The 23,127-nt window shown below is 41.8% G+C and overlaps 1 long non-coding RNA gene across 1 annotated transcript in view; it reads left to right on the forward strand.

The window, feature by feature from the left end:
- Positions 1-14,701: 14,701 nt before the first annotated feature.
- LOC129634060 (uncharacterized) overlaps positions 14,702-23,127 on the forward strand; it is a 42,301-nt gene continuing 33,875 nt past the window's right edge. The window contains exon 1 of the long non-coding RNA XR_008705396.1: positions 14,702-14,906. This is a non-coding gene — a long non-coding RNA (uncharacterized LOC129634060). The remainder of the gene's footprint in view (positions 14,907-23,127) is intronic.

Consider the following 23,127-nt stretch of genomic DNA (forward strand, 5'->3'; position numbering starts at 1 on the left):
CAAGAACACTGGACTGGGTTGCCATTTCCTTCTCCAATGCATGAAAGGGAAAAGTGAAAGTGAAGTCGCTCAGTCGTGTCCAACTCTTAGCCTATCAGGCTCCTCCGTCCATGGGATTTTCCAGGCAAGAGTACTGGAGTGGGGTGCTATTGCCTTCTCCATTTATGAGCTAACAAGCATATAAATGTTAGGTTTTTAATTTCTATAATTTTGTGAAGTGTTGCAGTCTTAATCCTATAATGAATGGGTAAGCATCCCCCTCCATTTCAGAGCATGATCTGATATCATTGCCTAGTTAATAAATTTTATAAAAATAGTTGATCTAATTGACAAGAAGTCAACTAACTGAAGCCATTCAAGTCATTGACCTTGTACAAAATTTTAGGGGCCTCAAGTTCAGAATGCTGGTCTCAGGTTCACCAAGAATGATACCCAGGTCCTCCTGCACTCAAAGTTTCATCATCCTTTTTTATATTTTTCTCTAAAATAGTCCCCCAACCAGGGATCAAACCTGGGCCTGTGGCAGTAAAAGCCTGGAGTCCCAACCACTGGGCAGCCAGGGACTTCCCTATTGAAGTATAGTTGATGTACAGTATTATGTGTTACAGGTGTACAATACACTGATTTACAATTTCTAAATTATACTTCCTTTTTAGTTATTATAAAATATTGGCTATATTCCTTGTGCTGTACAATATATCCTTGTAGCTTATTTATATATAATATTATTTGAAGCAGAAAGCTGCCCTCATGCCATCTTACTGGGACTTGGGAGTTGGTGCAGGATTTCAGAGAGTTCTGAGTCTGGAAGTCTAAGTTCGATTAATAAAACTGAAACTGATATTCACATAACACCTCACTTTGGGAAAGCCCTACACCAACTCCCAGCGGCTTCAACTTTCCAATAGTAATTCGGGGATAGGGGCTGAATGATCATGAAATAATAATGGTGATTAATGAAGGAAATTTTAGAATATAATCTCAAATGAAATAACTATGCTCCATCCTGTTTTCTCTTTTGAATTTCTTTGGGATTTTTGATCTATCTTAGACTTCCCTGGTGGCTCAGTGGTAAAGAATTTGCCTACCAATGTAGGAGATGTGGGTTCAACCCCTGGGTAGGGAAGAGCCCCTGGAAAAGGAAATGGCAACCACTCCAGTATTCTTGCCTGGAAAACCCCATGGACAGAGGAGCCTGGTGGGCTACAGTTCATGTGGTCACAAAGAGTTGGACACGACTTAGCAACTAAACAACTTTATCTCAGTTATCCAGTAATTGTTAGAGTTACTTTTATTGAGCAATGCTGTGTGCTAGACCCAGGTTTCCATGCAAATTCCCCTCCTAGTTCTGTGATCATGTAGCCAATACATGCAAGAGTTTGAACCTAGTTTGGTCTGAATCTAAAAGATGTGGTATTAAGCAATTCCTTTGGGCAATGCTTCATATAGGTCTCTGGGAATAGCATGAGCCCTTTGACTATTTGTGTAGTTAGCAGGTATGCATTAAGGATTACTATTGCTGATGGTTAACCACCTCTGCTACAGCCTTCTTAGCATCCTTTAAGTGGCAATGATTACTTTTGGTAATGGCTTCAAGGTAATACCTGAAGCCATTCAAGTGATTGACCTTGTACAAAATTTTAGGTGCCGCAGATTCAGAATGCTGGTCTCAGATTACCATGACTGATACCCAGGTCCTCTTGCACTCAAAGTTGCGTCATTCTTTTTCATATTTTTCTCTAAACTAGTTCCCTTACCAGGGATCAAATGGCCTATGGCAGTAAAAGTATGGAGTGAAGTAGCTACTTTTCCTTGTAAGTAAAGACTGGCTGGATTCTGGGTCTTAATGGATAAGGCTACAGCTGCCTCCCACAGGAAAATACCTCTGACCTTACCTTTGGTAGGCATCCCAATGTCTTCATCAAGTTTCATCTCAGTTTGCAAGATTTCTTCCTTGCATTTTTGAAATAGTATCAATTCTTTTCTACATTTATTCATTTAGTACACATCATCAATCAGGATAGACACTGAGAATACAGAGATGAGTAAAATAAAATGCATAGTCTTATTATAGGATAATTTTCCCCAGATGATAAATTGTAACTCCTCTACAGATGTCAAGTGACCATGTGTTCAGAGACTTTTATTTAACTGCTTATTAATAAGAGGAGCCTGCTAAAATGTTACAACAGTTAAAAGAGAAAAACCAAAGCAATAAATAAAACCAACATGGATGTTGGCTTGCAAACTGGACCCCATACACAGAGGACAGGCCACATTACATTGGTCGCTAGCAGGTTCAATAAGCAAGGGAACTTGTCTTGGGTGGCTACAGATCCAGTGTACTATCTCCTTACCTGCCTGCCTTCTTTCTTTATGGTCCAACCATAAAGAAGGCTGAGCACTGAAGTAGTGATGTTTTCGAATTGTGGTGCTGGAAAAGACTCTTGAGAGTCCCTTGGACAGCAAGGAGATCAAACAGGTCAATCATAAGGGAAATAAACCCTAAATGTTCTTGGGAAGGATTGATGCTGAAGCTGAAGCGCCTTGGCCATCTGATGCAAAGAGCCTAATCATTGGAAAAGACACTGATGCTGGGAAAGAATGAAGGCAAAAGAAGGGGGCCGCAGAGGGTGAGATGGTTGGATGGCCGTGAACTTGGGCAAACTCCGAGTGGTAGTGAAGGACAGGGAAGCCTGGCGTGCTGCAGTTCATGAGGTTGCAGAGAGTTAGACAGAACTTAATGACTGAACAACAATAGCAGCAACAACCACCTCCCTGCCAGAATCTTAAAAGTTTATATAGAGACCTTAATGGGATTCAGAATGTCTCAGCAACACCTTATTCTCTCAAGGTTACATTCTTGAAAATGGTTCCACTATGGGAATTATGGGCAGAGCTACAATTCAACAACAGGGGAGCTATGAGGAGCCTCTGTTTGCCCAGGTCCAGCTCGAGATCAACTTGTAGTCACATACTCTCAATGACCTCCTCCAACAATGGAGTCAAAAAATCTTGAATTTACAGTGGGATACAAAACCACCTTTTCCAAAGGTGAAGGGGAGAGTGACCCCTCCACTGGACAGAATTAATTTGCATAACTCTACAGAAGGATCTGGAGAAGGCAATGGCACCCCACTCCAGTACTCTTATCTGGAAAATCCCATGGACGGAGGAGCCTGGTGGGCTGCAGTCCATGAGGTCGCTAAGAGTCGGACACGACTGAGCGACTTCACTTTCACTTTTCCCTTTCATGCATTGGAGAAGGAAATGGCAATCTACTCCAGTGTTCTTGCCTGGAAAATCCCAGGGACGGGGGAGCCTGGTGGGCAGCCGTCTATGGGGTCGCACAGAGCTGGACATGACTGAAGCGACTTAGCAGCAGCAGCAGCACAGAAGGATCACTTTGCATTGCTATGAATTACCTAAAAATAATCAAGTTATAAAATAGATCAAGGGCAGTGAGAGGCTAATATCAGATAATGTGGAAGGATTTGCTATAGGCAGTGCAGAGTTTTCCATGGAAACATTTTTTTTTTCTCTTTTCACCCTAATGAAAAATATCACTATCTTGTGACATTCATTGAGTACCTGTGAAATACACCTAGGCGCATTGGAAGATTAGCTAGTAGAACCTAATGTGATTAAAGCACAATTTGGATAAATGTTTAAAGTCCCTACTGAAAAGTTGGAAAAGTTGGGATTTATTTATGTTATATCTAATGATGCTAAAAGGCTTCCCTGGTAGCTCAGACAGTAAAGAATCTGGCTGCAATGCAGGAGACCCAGATTTAATCCCTGGGTCAGGGAGATCCCCTGAAGAAGGGAATGACAACCCACTCCAGTGTTCTTGCCTGGAGAATCCCATGGACAGAGGAGCCTGGCAGGCTACAGTCTATGGGTCTCAAAGAGCTGGACGTGAATGAGTGACTAATACACACACACCAATGATTCTAAAGACTACTTTCAACCTAGAGAATACTGCCTTACAAGGAAATCAAGGTGTAATGGACAGAACAGTTGTGTAAACATTAACCATATGCTATGTGTTACATTGGATATATGTTTGCACACGGGTGTAAGGGCACAGAAAAAAAATCCATTGTTGCGTTTTCCCTGTGTAGCTCTTCATGTCACATAGACTTGGTGGAGGCTTACATTTTTCTAAAGACTTTCTTTTTTAAATTCAAATTGCTTGTTAGTTTCACCTGACTTTCCAGCTTTTCTTTTGGAAGCCAACAATGAAATTTACAGCAGAGAAGGCAAAGATTTAAGAACGTCATCTGCTTAGATAATGTTACCAGCTTCATTTATTCACCCATCATCCTTGTCAGCTCTAAATATTTTCTTTTTAGACACTTATTTCAACAAGGTACAAACATCCTTTCTCAGAATTATTTTTGAGCTTTATAATAGATTTCTGTTTAGGGTAACTTTCACAGAACAGCTGCAAAGGTAGCACGGAGCTCCTGAATACCTTCCATCCTGATTCCCTCATTACCTGTCACAACTCCTCCGTCTCTGGTCTGTGACAGTTTCCTGGTTTGGACCTTCACAGTCCTGAGGAGTGCTGGCCAGGCGTGCTTAGAACATCCTTCAGTCTGGGTTGGTCTGTTGTTTTTTTTTTTCTTTTGATTAGTTGTTGTTGAGTCACTAAGTTGTGTCTGACTCTTTTGGGACCCCATGGACTGTCAGTGATAGCTTATGGTGAACAATGTCAGATTCGTGATCTCTGAAGAAGAAGATTTAGCTTTGGGACCAGGAACCAGGCTTGATCGCTCAAGAGCTTTTGTGTAGCAGTGTTTTATTAAAGTATAAAAAGGACAGAGAAAGCTTCTGACACAGACATCAGAAACCGGATGGAGAATGTGCCACTTGCTAGTCTTATCAAGGCCTGATATACTTTTACCAGACCTACTCCCACAGCATAAGTCTTAAGATAACAAGATTAGTCAGAAGGTTCCTATTAAGAAGGAGAAACATGTCCTCAAGCAAGATACATTGTCTTTATATAATCATTAGTGCAGAGCTTAAGGAAAAATATACCCTTGAACCATTCAGTTCAGTTCAGTCCCTCAGTTGTGTCCGACTCTTTGCGACCCCATGAATTGCAGCACACCAGGCCTCCCTGTCCATCACCAACTCCCAGAGTTCACTCAGACTCACGTCCATCGAGTCAGTGATGCCATCCAGCCATCTCATCCTCTGTCGTCCCCTTCTCCTCCTGCCCTCAATCCCTCCCAGCATCAGAGTCTTTTCCAATGAGTCAACTCTTCGCATGAGGTGGCCAAAGTACTGGAGTTTCAGCTTTAGCATCATTCCTTCCAAAGAACACCCAGGACTGATCTCCTTTAGAATGGACTGGTTGGATCTCCTTGCAGTCCAAGGGACTCTCAAGAGTCTTCTCCAACACCACAGTTCAAAAGCATCAATTCTTTGGTGCTCAGCTTTCTTCACAGTCCAACTCTCACAGCCATACATGACTACTGGAAAAACCATAGCCTTGACTAGATGGACCTTTGTTGGCAAAGTAATGTCTCTGCTTTTGAATATGCTATCTAGGTTGGTCATAACTTTCCTTCCAAGGAGTAAGTGTCTTTTAATTTCATGGCTGCAGTCACCATCTGCAGTGATTTGGGAGCCCAGAAAAATAAAGTCTGACACTGTTTCCACTGTTTCCCCATCTATTTGCCATGAAGTGATGGGACCAGATGCCATGATCTTCGTTTTCTGAATGTTGAGCTTTAAGCCAATGTTTTCACTCTCCTCTTTCTCTTTCATCAAGAGGCTTTCTAGTTCCTCTTCACTTTCTGCCATAAGGGTGGTGTCATCTGCATATCTGAGGTTATTGATATTTCTCCTGGCAATCTTGATTCCAGCTTGTGCTTCTTCCAGTCCAGTGTTTCTCATGATGTACTCAGCATAGAAGTTAAATAAGCAGGGTGACAATATACAGCCTTGATGTACTCCTTTTCCTATTTGGAACCAGTCTGTTGTTCCATGTCCAGTTCTAACTGTTGCTTCCTGACCTGCATATACATTTCTCAGCTCTGGGCTTAAAAAAGTTAGTCTTAAAGACTGTTGTCATAACAACTCAGTTTAAAAAAAAAAAAAATGTCTTATGTGACTAAGACAAACCAATGTAGAAGAAGATGACTGTCCTTTTCTCCTCCTGAGAGCCCTTGACCCCTTCCTCCTTGAGGGCCCTGGACCCTTATTCACCTACCTAAGAATTAACTCTCTCAATGGGATTCCCAGGCAAAAATACTAGGGCTGTTTGCCAGGGGATCTTCAGACCAAGAGATTGAAACTGCATCTCCTGCTTGATGGGCAAGTTCTTCATCACTGAGCCACCTGGGAAGACTTTTGATTAGACTGGGATCTAGTTTTTGGTTTTGGGGGTTTTGTGTGTGTGTGTGTGTGTGTGTGTGTGTGTGACACAGGTGAAGTCCCTTTTTTCATCACATCATATTGGGAGTTGTACAGGGTAGTGTGAGTGATATCCACATGTCACTGGAGCTGTTAACCTTTATTACGCTGTAGTTTCTCAGAAATTTTAAGAATAATTGTGGGTCTTGTGTGAGTACTTTATCACTGCTGTGAAGAGCCTGAAGTTTTGGAGCTGGGTATCCTTCTCCCCTCTGCACTCCGGCGTTTCCACTGTATATGAGTCAGTGACCTGGCATGCTCTACTGTCAATATCCGTCTCCAAACAGGAAAGGACAAGAAAAATCATGGCCCTATTAGATGGTGCTGGATTTACTCTTGCACAAGCCAGAGCAGGAAGAACGCTCGGGCTTCCAGTAATCTGCGAAGAGGCTCTGCTAAGTCATGCCTCACCCCTCCTCCAGCAAGTCCTATAAAGTGTGAGAGCAAGTGGGGCAGAGGCACAGCCCCATTACAATGACATAAAAGGCTAGGCAAGTTTAAAAATTAGAGACCCAGCTGTGTCTCAGGGACTCAGCCCCTCCCAGTCGTTTTGGACTCATCCTGTGGTTCTTGGGGCTTCCCAGGTGGCACCAGTGGTAAAGAACACACCTGCCAATGCAGGAGGCATAAGAGACCTGGGTTTGATCCCTGGGTTGGGAAGATCCCCTGGAGGGGGAAATGGCAACCCTCACCAGTATTCTTGCCTGGAGAATTCCATGGACAGAGGAGCCCTCTGTCCATAGGGTTGCAAAGAGTCGGACACGACTGAAGCAGCTTAGCAAGAATGCAGCACGTTACTGATAGGTAATGTATTCTGTTGCTCTCTTTTCAAGAGTGAAAGGATTACATCTCAGACAGACTCTCTTTCATGAATTCATATGGCAAAGGTATTTCTAAAATACATGTACAATGATCTAAAAATCATCACTTTTTAAGGCTCATCTTGTTTTCTTATATGGCTATACATAAGCAGTTTTTCTTTATAGAGATGCCAGATTTTAAGGAAATAAATCCCTGTATGCATGAATCTTTTCATATAAAACAGCTCTTTTACTTCTAGGTAAGTTTAAGAGAGCATAAGGAAGACAGGGAAGTAAACATATATTTTTATTTGCTTGTTTTACAGGTGGTTTAAAATAGGCTCTGCCAACTTCCTCTTAGGAGAAATACCAAAGGAGGCTGAATGCCCCATATTAAAGGAATATACTTGAATAATTAAAGTTTGGCATTAGGCTGCTGTCTCCTACTCCAGCTTCTCACATGCTGAAGCTCAGAGGAGGGAGGGGCCAAGGATTTGCAAATGACAAGGATTTGTTGCCAAGGATTATAGATAGCTTCACTAAGGGATGCACTTTCAAGGGACACAAATCCCAGTGGTATCTACAGATGGGCTTTCGTTATATTTGCTGTTTTTTGTTTTTTTTTTAATTTTATTTTATTTTTAAACTTTACATAATTGTATTAGTTTTGCCAAATATCAAAATGAATCCGCCACAGGTACACATGTGTTCCCCATCCTGAACCCTCCTCCCTCCCTCCCTTTTAATTGAACAGTAGAAGACTTGTACAGAACCATTTAACTATATCTTAAAATTTTTACAAAAGTGTTTAGTGAGTCCCCTGTTTCAGTTACAGAGACTAATTTAGAAGGAATTGTCAAAGCATTCTTTCACAGTAAACTTGAAAATCAATTTCACAGGGTTTGAGTATATTAAATATGTCACTGTTAGAAATGGATCCTACAGTGGTATTTGCTGTAAGTCCTACAATTAAAAAATTAAGATGTGGTTCATACATAATACATGCCTATTAAGTGTACCTATTAAGGGGCTTCCCTGATGGCTCAGCAGTTAAGAATTTACCTGCAATGCAGGAGATGCAGGAGACACGGGTTCCATCCTTGGGTTGGAAAGATCCCCTGGAGGAAGGCATGGCAACCCACTCCAGTATTCTTGCCTGGAGAATCCCGTGGACTGGGGAGCATGGTGGGCTACAGTCCACTGGGTTGCAAAGAGTCAAACATGACTGAAGCATCTGAGCACGCACACAGGCATACCTATTAAGGTGTACAATTCAGTAAGTTTTGATCTATTTATATATCACTGCAATCAAAGCTTGAACATAGTGTCATTCCCAATATCTCCCTGTGCTCCTTGGCAATTCCTTCCTTGCTTTCTATAGCTATAGATTAATTTGCATTTCCTAGAGATTATGAAATAGAATCACACATATATCTTATCTGGTTTCTTTTGCTCAGGATTATTCTTCAAGATTCATCCATGCTGAAGTGTCTACCAATAGCCAATTTATTATAGCTGAGTTATTTCCATGGTATGAATGTACTATAGTTTGTTTATCCAGTTACTGATGATGGATGTTTGAGTTCCTTCCAATTTATAGCAATAACAAATAAAGCTGCTATGGACATTTGTGTGCAAATATTTGACAGAACGTGGGCTTCCTATTTTCTTGACCAAATAGCTAGGAGTAGACTGAATGGATTTTATGGTACATGTGTATTTAATTTTTAAAGTATCTCCAACTATTTTCCAAAGTGAAGGTACCATTTTGGGGGTGCTGTGCTTGGTCCTCGTTGCCGTGCGGGCTTGCTCTAGTTGCATGGGGAGTGGGGGCTACTCTCTAGGTGCGGCGTGCAGGCTTCTCATTGGTGTGGAGCTCAGGCTCTAGGGAGTTCGAGCCTCTTTATTGGCATATGGGGTCCAGTAATTGTGGCTCCCAGGCTCTAGAGCACAAGTTCAGTATTTGTGCCCAGCATGTGAGATCTTCCTGGATCAGGGATCGAACCCGTGTCTCCTGCAGTAGCAGGCCGATTCTTTACTACTGAGCCCTGGATATACCATTTCACATTCCCAATGGCAATGTATGAACACTCCAGTGTTCTCTACCTACTTTTCAGCACTTGATATGGTTTTAGAATTTAGCCATTCTAATAGGTATGCAATGGCTTTACTTTACATAATCTTAATGGCTTGCAATGTTTAGCATGTTTGCATGTACTAAGTGGCCATTTACATAGCGAGTATGATAAAGTGTTTGAGCAAGTTTTTGCCCACTTACAAAATTGTGTTATTTGTTATTGTTGAGTTTTAAGAGTTCTTCATGTATTCTGGATTCTAGTGCTTTATCAAATCTAGGTTTTACAATTGTATTTTTATTCACCCAATAGAGTTAATTGAAGAGCAGATATTTAAAATTTTAATGAGGTCAGTTTAAAAAATAATTTATTTATAATTATGCTTTGATGTTGTATCTAAAAAAACTTGCCTAATCCTAGGTCACAAAGACTTTCCCTATGTTTTCTTCTCAAAGTTTCATAGTCTTAGATTTTACACTTGGATGCATGATCAGTTTTGTCTTAATTTTTTAGTGTGTGTTAAGGATCAGTGTTCTTTGGTCTTTATTTTGCATTCGTATATCCACTTTTTTCAGGTTTTTCTTTCTCTACTGAATGATTTTACAGCTTTGTCAAAAACCAGTGGTGCACATATATGTCCACGTATCTCTCTGGGTTCTATTGTGTTTCATTGATCCATTTGTTTATCTTGATACTAATACCAAAATGTGGATTTCTGGAGCTTACGATGAGCCCTAAAATTAGGAGGTATTAGTGCGCCAAATTTATTTTTCTTTTCCAAAGCTGTTTTAGATGTCTAGGTTCTTTGTATTTGCATATGAGTTTAAGAATCAACTTGTCCTTTTTACAAAGAAGTCTGCTGAAATTTTGATTGGCTTGTTCTAAATCTATAGGTCAATTTGGAGAGAGCAACAGTTTAAAATAATTGAGTCTTCCAACACATGAATAAGAAAATATGTCTCTATTTTTTTGATCTCCTTTAATTTCTCTCAGTAAGGTTTTGTGGTTTTCGTGATACAAATCCTATACATCTTTGGTTAGATTTATCCCTAAATGTTTCAATGTATATGTTATTCATTGTATATGTTATTGTTTTTTAAATTTCAATTTTTGATTGTTTGTTGTTAGTATATATATGTGTGTGTATATATGTACACACACACACACACACGTGTGTGTGTGCTGTGCTTTGTCATTCAGTCGTGTCTGACTCTCTGCCATCTCATGGGCTGTATTCCACCAGGCTCCTTTATCCATGGGATGCTTGAGGCAATTATACTGGTGTGGTAGCCATTCCCTTCTCTAGGGGATTTTCTTGACTCAGGGATTGAACCTGGGTCTCCTGCCCTGCAGGTGCATTCTTTAACGTCTGAACCACCAGGAAAGCCCCCACTCCCAAAAAATGTTTGCTGGGCCTGCAAAGACCACGGGACACAGAGAGGAATTTAACAGACAAGGTCTTCCTCATCTGCACATCTAGTTCATACTATGAACGCTCAGTTGCTCAGTTGTGTTCAACTCTTTTCAGCTCCATGGACTGCCTACCAAGCTCCTTGGCCCAAGGAATTATCCAGGCAAGAATACTGGAGTGGGGTGCCATTTCCTCCTCCAGGGGATCTTCCTTACCCAGGGATTGAAACAATCTATTGCGTCTCCTGCATTGGCAAGCAGATTCTTTACCACTAGCACCACCTGGGAAGCCCATAAATACGTATATTAATATACATATGTAAATACATATGCGGAGTCAATTAAGTTTTCCACATAGGTGGAATCATCCAGGAATTAAAACTGTTTTTCCTTTTTTTTTCAAATTGGGTAGACTTTATTTCTCTTCTGGTTTTATTGCATTGGAAAGAGTCCCCTGTTTCCTGTTGAATATAAATGATAAGAGCAGACATCTTTCTTTGCCTTTTCTCAGACTTAGAGGAGCAACATTCAGTGTTTAACCATTAAGTGTGATGTTAGCTATAGAATATCAGATTGAAGAAGTTCCCTTCTATTCCTAATTTGCTGAAGGTTCCTTAAAGCCAAGAATGGATGTTGAATTTTATCAGATGCTTTTTCTGCATTTATTGAGATTGTTCCTTTTTTCTTTTTAAATTGATCAACATGGCTGTCCAAATTCATTGGTTTTCATGTGTTAGACCAACCATGCATATCTGGATAAGCCCTCCTGGTCATGGGTGATTATCCTTTTTATATATTGTTAGATTCAGTTTGTTAAACTTTGTTTAAAAACTTTTGCATCACTGAGCATCAAGGATATTAATCAGTTACCTTCTTTTCTTTTCTTATAATGCCTTTGTCTGGTTTTACTGCCAGGGTAAGGGTGACCTCATAGAATCATTTGGGAAGTATTAGTTTTCTATTGCTGCATAAAAAATAAGCGCATGCTTCATGGTTAAAATGATCTAATTTATTAGCTCAGCATTCCATCATGGGCTGGCTGCATACTGTGGTTAGTCTATCACGAGACTGGAAGCAAGATATTGCCTGGACTGGGGTCTTATCCAGAGGCTCAGGGGGAAACCTCAACTTCCGAGTTCATCCTTTCTGTTAAGATTCAGTTCCTGCAGTTGTAGGACTGATGTCTCTGTTTTCTTGTGAGATGTTAGACAGGCCACTCTCATCTCCTAGACTCTCACCATATTCCTTGCCACATGCCCTCCTCTATCTTCAAGCCAGCAACAGTGCATCAGGTCCTATTTATGTTCCAAGTCTCTCTGATTTCTCCTCTGTGACTTGCCTGGGAAACATCTCTAGCTCTAAAGGCCTGCCCAGATAATCTTCCATCTTAAAGTCAACTAATTCAGCACCTTGATTGCATTCTGTCACAGTAACACCTAGATTATTGTTTGAATAATTGGAAGAAGGTGTGTGTATACTAGGGGCTGGGAATCTTTAGGGCCACGTTGGCATTCTGTGTACTATAGATAGCTTGTGTACACATATTCTTACAAAGTTCATTTCTCTTAGGCAGCATAAAGGTGGATCTTGCTTTTTTATCGAAACTAACATTTTGCTTTTTAGTTGGAATGTTTGGACTATTTATATTCACTGTGATTATAGATATAATTAGATTTAAATTTGTTATCTTACTATTTGTTTTCTATTTGTCCCATCTGTTCATTGTTCCCTTTCTCTCTTTTTCTACCTTCTTTGGAATTAATTGAATATACTATTGTAATTCCTTTTGGGTCATTTAGCTGTACTATTTATTTTGTTATTTCAGTCATTGCTTTAAGGTTTGTCTTGAACTTATACAGTATACCTTCAAGTGATATCATACCATAGTACATGTGGTATAAAACCTTCCATTCTAGCCTCCTGCCTTTTGTGTTATTGTTATACTTTTTATTTAATAAATTGAACAAAAGTAAACATAAGAAGGAAGGAGGGAGGCAGGGAAGGAAAGAATGAAGGAAGGAAGGAAGAGTGGGCAGGGAGAGAGGAAAAAAACTCATCACTTATCCGCAGTTACAAAACACAAGAAGCTTTGCACCCCAGAAGATACTTGTAATGCACATTACAGCAATATCTGAACTAATCTGAGTTGATTTGGTGGCAAAGCTTGATGTGAAGTGACATGAAGCTAGTTTTGACCTCCCTCACTGTTAGTGTAATTATTCATATATTTTGCCACAGAAAGTTGAGTGGAAAGAGTTCAGAGTCAGGTCTGAACTGCACTCCTTAGAAAGCCGGCTTGCGAGGTGGTGCCTTGACTGTCATCTGGGAACTTGGATTCAGGAGGATGCTTCCATTCCACCGCAGGTGAGTGACTTACTGTTCATGGAACAGTAAGTTCCATGGAATCCCAGTTCCCAGATGATAGTCAAGGCACCACCTCGTAAGCCGGCTTTCTAAGGAGTGCAGTTCAGAGCACACTAAGTCACTCACGTGTGGTGGAATGGAAGCACCCGCCTGAATCCCAGTTCCCAGATGACAGTCAAGGCACCTCCTTGCAAGCAGGCTTTCTAAGGAGTGCAGTTCAGGCCTGACTCTAAACTCTTTCCACGCAACAGTGAACTGTTCATGGAAACCATGTGGTGTGTGCTGAAAATCTGTTTAAAAAAATCTGTTTTTTCCCTCCTAGGAGTGGAACATACTCCTAGGTATGTGCTGGGTAGAGGGTGTTTATGTGTCGAGTCCCCAATAAAAACCCTAGGCACTGAGTCTCTAATGATTGTATGTGAGAGATAACATTTCACATGTGCTGTGGTTTTTTGTAGCTGGAGAAATTGAGAACACGTGCTGTGTGACTCGACTGGAAGCTGATAACTGGTTTCCTCTGGACTTTGCCTCTTGAGCCTGTTCTCATTGCTGATTGTGCTTTGTGTTCTTTTGTCTTAATGAATCGTAGACATGGGCATGACTATACGCTGAGTCCTGTGAGTCTTACTAGCAAATCGCCAGTCCTGGGGGTGGTCCTGGGAACCCCTGACATGAAAATGGATGAGACTGATTGTGGGGTGCTTCTCTAGAACTTGCTGGGATTGTCATGTAGCACATGCTGGATGTGCTGTATAACTTACCCAAAATCCCCAAATTCCAAATTCTGAGTTCCAGTGTATGTGAACTGTGATTTTGGATACTAAGGTTGTATAACAATGTCCACAAACACACATACAATAAAATAAAATATAAATAGTTTACATATGTATTTGAGCTGGGGCTTCCCTGGTGGCTCAGTTGGTAAAGAATCCACTTGCAATTCAGGCGATTGCCTGCAGTGCAAGAAGCATGGGTTTAATCCCTGGGTCGGAAAGATCCCCTGGAGAAGGGAATGGCAACCCACTCCAGTATTCTTGCCTGGGAAATCCCAGGGACAGAAGAGTGTGGCAGGCTACAGCCCATGGGGTCACACAGAGTCGGACACAACTGAGCGGCTAAACCATCACATAGTTGAGATGATATACTCATCCTTTCCAGGGAGGATAAACCATGATGACTTAAGCCCGGATGATAATGATAGAAGCGCTAGTGATGTGATAATAGTAATAATAATAACAAAAGCAGCAATATTTCTTAAATTTTCATGCTCAGTGTCACACACTGTTTCCAGGCTCCATAATAATATAGCAAAGTGCTATAAAAAAGCATTATTTTATGGTGTATGTTTTAACTCCTTTTTTTTTTTTCTGTTGAAAATAAACTAAGGCTCAAAGAGGGTATGCAGTGTGACCAACATCAAAAATTCACAAGGTTTGGGGACGGGATGTCAACCCAGGTTCACCTGGCTGGGTGTCTGAGACCTAATTACAATACCACAGGAAGACTCTGCTCTCTACAAACCTCGTTTCCTTGTTTCACAGACTCAGCTCCCTTCTGGGATCTCCACTAGCCTGTGCCTCGAGTTTATTGACAGCAACGCAGACGGACCACTTGCTTCCCTCGGTGCTGCTCCTCGGCAGCGGAAGAGGTGCTTTCGTATTCCCTCGCGGGGCTTTGCTCCTTCACCAGGTGATCACTGCTATCTGTCCTGTACCCTTTCACAGCTGACCTTGTATCGTATTAAATAATTTCCTGAGTGCAGACAAAGGCAAACTTCATCAAGCCCACTTGGAGGGAAAGGAACCAAGTCACAGAGCAGAAGAGAAAAGTAAGGGAGTTAGAATGGAAGCTGGAACTCAGGTCTTACCCAAGGTTAAGCCTTGACAGCCAGACAGATGTCTTTAAGGTTGAACTGACTTCTGCGTGCAGGTGGCTCATAGCTCTCTGGGAAGGTCATTTGTGCTGGTATGAAAAGCATAATAAGAGACTTATGGGGAAAGACTCACAGAAGAGAGGGCACGGAACCAAGATTCAAGAGGTTAAATCACATCAGTGAAATTCTACTTCCTTTTGGTGTTGCAGGAAGTGGTGGTGGGGGTGGGGTGCCCCAGTGGCTCAACAATAAAGAATCCGCCTGGAATTCAGGAGATGCAGGAGACGTGGGTTCAATCCCTGGGTCGGGAAGATCCCCTGGAGGAGAGCTCAGCCACCCACTCCAGTGTTCTTGCCTGGAGAATCCCATGGCTGGAGAAGCCTGGCGGACTACAGTCCATGGGGTCTCAAAGAGTCGGACATGACTGAGCATGCACTCATGCACTCAAGAAGGGGGACCGCTTCCAGGGCCTGAGAGTAGGCTCTTGTCTAACACTTGGAAATGTATTGTCTGAGGAGACACGTGCTGAAAACAAGAGACTTTATTGGGAAGGGGCATCTGAGGGGAGGAAGCAGGAGGCTAAGAGAGCCCAGGAGGTTCACTCTGCCACGTGGCTCACGTCTTGGGTTTTATGGTGATGCAGTTCGTTTCTGGGTTGTCTCTGGCCCGGCATTCTGACTCAGCATCCTTCCGGGTGGGTGCACATCCCTCAGCCCAGATGGATGCCAGCGAAGAGGATTCTGGGGGGTTGGTAGGACATATGGGCTGGCGTCTCCTCTCTCTCCTCTTGACCCTTCCTGAATTACTCTAGTTTGTGGTAGATTGATAGTTCCTCATCTGTTACCAGGACTTTCTGTTGTAAGATAAGCAGCTCCTCCCTTGCCTGGCCAGGGCAGGTGGTTTCAGCGTGTTTCCCATAAGAGTGTGACCTGGGGCGTGTCATGTAGCTTTACCCCCTGACAACACAATAGGGTTCTTCTGACTTACCTCTGAAGTCCTCCAACTCCAAAACTCTCTGATCATCCAAAATAAACTTTCTGGGTCAAAATGGATTTCATGAGAGAAATCTGAAAGAAAGAAAGGCTATTTTGTCAGTTAGATCGGTATCTGGGGCAGGTAAGGCCTCTATCCCCATGCTCTGAGGCTTGTGTTTTTGTCAAATGTCCTCTAATCTTCACACGGTTTTGGAGGGTCTGAGAGAAAAATGCCAGTCCTAATGCCCTAGGAGGCAGCAAGTTTGGTCTTGAGTGCATCACTTACAAAAGGATAGATAGGAAAAAATTCTTATTTTATCTTCTTTGGGGAATAAATTATTTTGTTCTTGGTAAGGACATTTAGAGAAATATTTCAATATTTAAAACCACATAAGGCTTTTTGTTTCAAAGCTGTCCTGGGGATTATCACCCAGGATGCCAGAGACCATAAATTACAGCTAAGAAAGCACTAGACTTGGAGAAAATGACAGGGTTTGGCTGCGCACGACTTGGCTTATGAACTGTGTGACGTGAGGCGATGACTTACTGCCCTGTGTGACTGGCCCCCTGCTCAGATAGTTGGGGGCCAGCTCTGCCTGTCTTGCTGAGTTGTTGAGATGGATAAAGTGGGGTGCTCCACGGGTCCCATGAGGTTCAATTCTAAGGCCTGTGAGCAAGTGCTCCTTGGAAAGACCTTCAGGACAGGAATTATAAGTGTTCATTTTTCTGTCTACAATGTTACCTGTTTCAGTTTGGACATGTGATGGTTAATTTTATGGGTCAGTTAGACTGGCCATGAGATGCCCGGGTTATACACTATTTCTGGGTGTGCCTGTGAGGGTGTTTAGCATTTGATGTTCCAGGAGAGATTAGCATTTGAATTGGAGAGCTGAGTAAAGCAGATCACCTCCCCATCGAGAGAGCATCACTCAATCTGTGACATCCTGAATGGAACAGAAAGACAGAAGTTTGAATTCCCTCATTGCCTGACTGCTGAGCTGGGATATCGATCTTCTCTTGTCCTTGGAACTCCTGCTTCTCTGGCCTTCAGACCCAAACTTCAATCTACACCATCAGCTCTCAGGCCTTTCAATTACTTCACTGGCTTTCCTGGGTCTCCAGCATGTCAATTTCAGCATCCATAACCACATCAGTCAATTCCTTATAAGAAATCATCAATACATGGGGTCACAAAAGAGTTGGATACAATTCAGTGACTAAACAACAACAAAACTTGCATATATCTATGTAGCATAAATTATATGTGTGTATATATATATATATATATATATATATATAGTGTGTGTGTGTGTGTGTGTGTGTTAGTTGCTCAGTCCATGTCCAACTCTTCACAACTCCATGGACTGTAGCCCACCAGGTTCCTCTGTCCATGAGATTCTCCAGGCAAGAATACTGGAGTGGGTTGTCATTTCCTTCTCCAGGAGATCTTCCCGCCCCAGGGATTGAACCCAGGTGTCCTGCATTGCGGGCAGATTCTTTACCAACTGAGCCATTAGGGAAAAGGGAAGCCCTATATATATATAGGGAATCTCCTCTGGGGGGCAGGCGGGCTGAGGGTCCAGCATGGCTTTACTGCTCATGCTTCAGATCGCAGTGCCAGCCACAGCCTCTCTGCACATGGCGCACTGCCATATCTGTCTATCTATATATGTCTAGATAATGGCTTCCCTGGCAGCTTATGTATATATATATATATCTCTCCTTGATGGGTTCTCTTTCTCTGGAGAACCTGACTAATACAGACATCAAGCAGAAAGTGAAAGTCCAGAATAATTGGGCAATTAATGATTCAAGGAATTATTAATAATGCTGATGTTAATAACAGCAGTAGCTAGTTAAATGATTGTTTAGTACATGCTTCCCAAAGCTTAATCCTTTGGCAACATTAAAATGTTTAAGTTATAATGATGCATGGAGTAGGTTACTACCTCTGCTAGATTCTGCATTTAACCGAAGAGGATTTTTTTCTCATTTATTTTCGCTGAAGTATAGTTGAATTGCAATGCTGTATTGCACCCTGCTGTGCAGCACAGTGACTCAGTCATACACGTATGTGCGTTCTTTTTCATGTTCTTTCCCATTATGGTTTATCACAGGATGCTGAATAGGGTTCCCTGTGCTATGCAGTTGAACCTTGCTATTTACCCATCCTATATGTAACAGTTTGCATCCGCTAATCCCAGACTTCCGCCTCTACCCTCTCCCACTCCCCTCCCCCTCGGCAACCAGCAGTCTGTTCTCCATGGTCTGATTTTGTGAAACAGAATATATTCTGTTTTTTTAAATGGTTTTTACAAATATTTCATTTTAATGAAGTCCATGGCAGAACTATATTTCCAACTGAGGTCTGATTTTAGGGTCCATTTTGATAAACAGAGCAAGCAGCCAGCCTCGTGGCAAGAACAGCTATAGGAAGCAGTCATCCTCTGAGATAATAAGACTAAAATCTTGATTTTTAAGACTTTGAGAACTGAGAGAGTCTACAGACCTACAAGTGATTCTAATGCAATGAATCTAAATTCCAGGGCAAAGAGAATTTAGACAAAAAAGAGAATTGTACGTAGAATCCAGTAACAGCTCTTGTCATGTTCTTTCTGGTTAAGAGTCATTACCTTCTTATTTAGGAGCCAATTAATATCTGTATCAGAACTTCACCTGAGTGGGCACAGCTTGTCTTATTGTGTGTTACTTCATTGTGCTTTGTGGATACTGCATTATTTGCAGATTAAAGTTTTGTGGCCTCCTGGGTCAAGCGAGTCTACTGGTGCCATCTTTCAAACAGATTTTCCTCGCTTCAGGTCCTTGTGTCATATTTTGATTATTCTTGCAATAATTCAAACTTTTTGGCTACTTTTATATTGGTGACGATGATCTGTGATCAGTGATCTTTGATGTTGCTATTGCAAAAAGATTACAACTTGCTGAAGGATCACATAATAATTAGCATTTTTTATCAATAAAATATTTTTATTCAAGATATATAAACTTTTGGGACATAATGCTATTGCACATCTAATAGACTACAATGAAAACACAACTTTATATGCACTGGCAAACAAACAAAAAAATGTGTGACTCTCATTTTACTCCAATATTCACTTTATTGCAATGGTTTGGAATGCAATGCACAGTATCTCTGAGATGTGCTTGTTAAAGCCATTTTATACCAGTCAATCATATAGTAATATATGTATGGTACTTAGTTCAGATGTAGGTTTGGTCATCCCTAATGAATCCTTTAGCTATCTTTGCACAGAGCTCCTCTTCAAGATCTCCTCCAGGTGATGTGATCAGGGGTTGACACACTTTTTCTGTAAAGAACCAAATACTAAATATGTTCACCTTTGCAGGGCATACCGTCTCACAGTGATTCAACTCTTCCAGTGCAACTGAAATCAACCACAGACCATACATAAGTGAATGGCTGTGCCTATGTTCCAAAAAAACTTTATTTACAAGGAATAAGCAGCATGTCATTTGCCAACCCTTGGTATACGATAGCTATTTGTATTAGGTAAGGTGACCAATTCATCCCATTTTGCTCAGGACTGTTTCAAGTTCAGCACTGAAATTCCTATGTTCCATGAAACCCCTCATTCTGAGACAAAGCAGGAAGGTTGGTTAGCATGAACTATTAAATGGATTTGGCTTATAATTTATGATCAAGTTCTGAGGCCTAGAATACACCAAAGATGATAAGAATCACTCCTTTTCCTTTCAAAATGCTTTTCCTTTAAAAAAGCTTATATCTGTCAGTGTGAAGTTATAAATTACTAGTGCATTCTGTAAACCCCCACATTTATGGACATAATGCCATCAATTATGTACATACAAGGGCAGGAACCAGATCAAATTTTCCTTTCCTACATCTGCTTCGGCACAGGGTTTTCCCACTTCCTCTCATTGTGGGTGCCACCTTCAAACAAAGCTCCAATCTGAATGTTGCAAAGTGTCTGGACATCTCAGGAGATAAAAGTCGAGTTATAATAGAACTGTCATTCTTGAACTAATTATTCTTGTTCCATGTTAGTGCAAGCCCCAGAGAGTCTGCTGAATTTCAGTTGATAAGCAAGAGCATCTTCAGGGACTGAGGTCATAGAGAGGAAAATCAACCCCCGCAGAGCATGGATGGACTGTCTCCAACTGTACTTCCGAATGTGTCTGTTTCTTCTCTAATGGAGATTTTAGTTGTCTTTAGTGAGAGCAACAGGGAAGAAAACATCTAGTCTTATCTTCCCCAAAGTGGAAATACTCCTTTCCCTGGTGTTTATGATAGAAAAATAACTCTTGGTCTAGAGAATAGAGGCCTAATTTGAATCAAAATTTGCCTAATTCCCAGATGGGTTTCCCTTGAGAATAGGTTTGGGAAAAAAAAAAAAAAAAGTCAGAAGTACACATATTGAAACTTTTATCCAACATTCCTGAAGCTATTCATCAGGGCCATTGTTTCCCTTAGGAAAGTGAGATCGATCTTTTGAGGATCGCTGGACACTAGCTCTTTGTTGTTGTTGTTGTTGTTCAGACACTAAGTCGTGTCCAACTCCTTGCAACCCCATGAACTGCAGCACACTAGGCTCCTCTGTCCTCCATTGTCTCTCAGAGTTTGCTTAGACTCATGTCCATTGAGTCAATGATGCCATTCAACCATCTCATCCTGTCGTTCCCTTCTCCTGCCCTCAATCTTTCCCAGCATCTGGGTCTTTTCCAGTGAGTCGGCTCTAGCTATATGTTACACCAGGTCTTAGGAACTCAGAAGACCACTGTTTTCCATCGGTCAGAATAATGTCCTACAAGGGTCAACGGAGGTTTCATCCACAAATGCCTCTCATAATTCTGCATGCTAAGTCACTTCAGTCGTGTCCAACTCTTTGTGACCCTATGGACTGTAGCCCATCAGGCTCCTTGGTCCATGGGATTCTCCAGGCAAGAATACTGGAGTGGGTGGCCATGCCCTCCTCTAGTAGGCCACAAACTGTTTTTGTCATCAATTATCTAGTTCATGAACATACAGTTGCTACATATGTCCTCTATCATGGACAAATGTATTCTCTCTTTTAAAAGAATATTTATTTATTTGTATTTGGCTATGCTGAGTCTTATTTACAGCATTTAGGATTTTTTAGTTGTGAAATGGCAACCCACTCCAGTATTCTTGCCTGGAGAATCCTGTGGACAGAGGAGCCTGGTGGGCTGCTGTCCATGGGGTCGCATAGAGTCAGACACTACTGATGCATGTGTTGGAGAAGGAAATGGCAACCCACTCCAGTGTTCTTGCCTGGAGAATCCCAGGGATGGAAGAGCCTGGTGGGCTGCCATCTATGGGGTTGCACAGAGTTGGACACAACTGAAGCGACTTATCAGTTATCAGCAGGATCCTTAGTTGCATCAGGTGGGATCAAATTTCCTGACCAGGGACTGAACCTGAGCTACCTGCATTGGGAGCATGAGTAGCCACTGGACCACCAGGGAAGTCCCTTGCTTCCTCTGGCCCACCAGGGAAGTCCTTGCTTATATAATATAATATAAATATTATATTATATTTAATATAAGGGCTATTAAGGTAGGAAGAGCCAAGTTGAAGCCCCTGAAGCTCCCTCTAACTACCAAATAATAATGCAAAAGTGTTAAAATTTCCATGGAGAAGTTCCTGAAGTTAATGCTATCATTAAAATTCTCGAAAGGTACAGGGATCGTTATTTCTATTTTATTTTTACTTAACTCTCAAATTTGTCCAGAGTCAGTTGGTCTTAGGCTGGTCTTAGAGATGAAAATAAGTTCTCCTAAGCTTAGCATGTAGCAATTTCAGTTGCATCTTCTACTTGGATGTAATCTTATTCAAGGAGCAAATCAATAAAAAGTCCTCCTATTGATCCACTGGAATATTTTAACTTAATTAGCTAGATACCCTCCAGTGTGCCATTTCCCTCTTATCTTGGAGTGATTTCAACTGTTTGGCTCTTCCCACAACTTAATATACAGAGATGTGACCGTCTTACCTACTCACATGATATCACATAGGTCAAATATGTTGGTGACCTGAGCTCCTAGATTCCGGAGAGAAGCAAATTCTTTGATCTTAATAAAACTCATGCATGTCATGGTGTGAGAGATCAACTCTGAAAATGTAACTTCTACTTCATAGTCAGAGATAGGTTGGGATATTTTTTTCCAAAGTAAAGGACAGGTTATTTCACCCTGAACTGTGTATTATTAAGAACACATACTTTATTTGGATGAATACTTAAAACTAATAATTGACTAATCAGAAAGATTTCTGTAGTTGACTGAAATATGCACCTGTGTCCTAAGGACCTGTGAATGTGAGCTTAGTTGGCAAAAGGGTCTTTGCAGATGTAATTAAGTCAAGGATCTTGAGATGAGATCATCCTGGATTTAGGGCATGCCCTAAATCAAGGGCAGTGTCCTTATGAGAAAGGGGAAGATATAAGAAGACACAGAGGGAAAAGCGGCCTGAACACAGAGGCAGATACTGGAGTGTTACATCTGCAAACCAAGGAGTGCGCAGGATTTCTGTGACCATCAGAAGCCAGAGAGAGGCATGGAATAGATTCTCCCTCAATGCCTCCAGGAGGAACCAAGCTCTGGAACTCTTTGATTTTTGCCTCTGGCCTCCAGGCCTGGGAGAGAATAAATCCGTGTTGTCAAGGCACCAAGTCTGTGGCGACTTGTTACAATGACTGTAGGAACCTGATACAACTTCCCAATCTGAATGGGGCCCAGCACAAAAGAAGTTCCCCCAGACAGTCCAGATTGCAGTTTAAGTAGCTCTAGTGAATGAGTGTGGAGAAGGCGATGGCACCCCACTCCAGTACTCTTGCCTGGAAAATCCCATGGAGGGAGGAGCCTGGAAGGCTGCAGTCCATGGGGTCGCTGAGGGTCAGACACGACTGAGCGACTTCAGTTTCACTTTTCACTTTCATGCATTGGAGGAGAAAATGGCAACCCACTCCAGTATTCTTGCCTGGAGAATCCCAGGGACAGGGGATCCTGGTGGGCTGCCGTCTATGGGGTCGCACAGAGTCGGACACCACTGACGCGACTTAGCAGCAGTTAGCAGAAGTGAATGGGTGCATGGCAACCCACACGAGTATCCTTGCCTGGAGAATCCCATGGACAGAGGAGCCTGGCAGGCTGCAGTCCATGGGGTTGCACAGAGTCGG

The sequence above is a fragment of the Bubalus kerabau genome, chromosome 19, assembly GCF_029407905.1.
Source record: "Bubalus kerabau isolate K-KA32 ecotype Philippines breed swamp buffalo chromosome 19, PCC_UOA_SB_1v2, whole genome shotgun sequence".
Classification (NCBI taxonomy): Eukaryota; Metazoa; Chordata; class Mammalia; order Artiodactyla; family Bovidae; genus Bubalus; species Bubalus kerabau.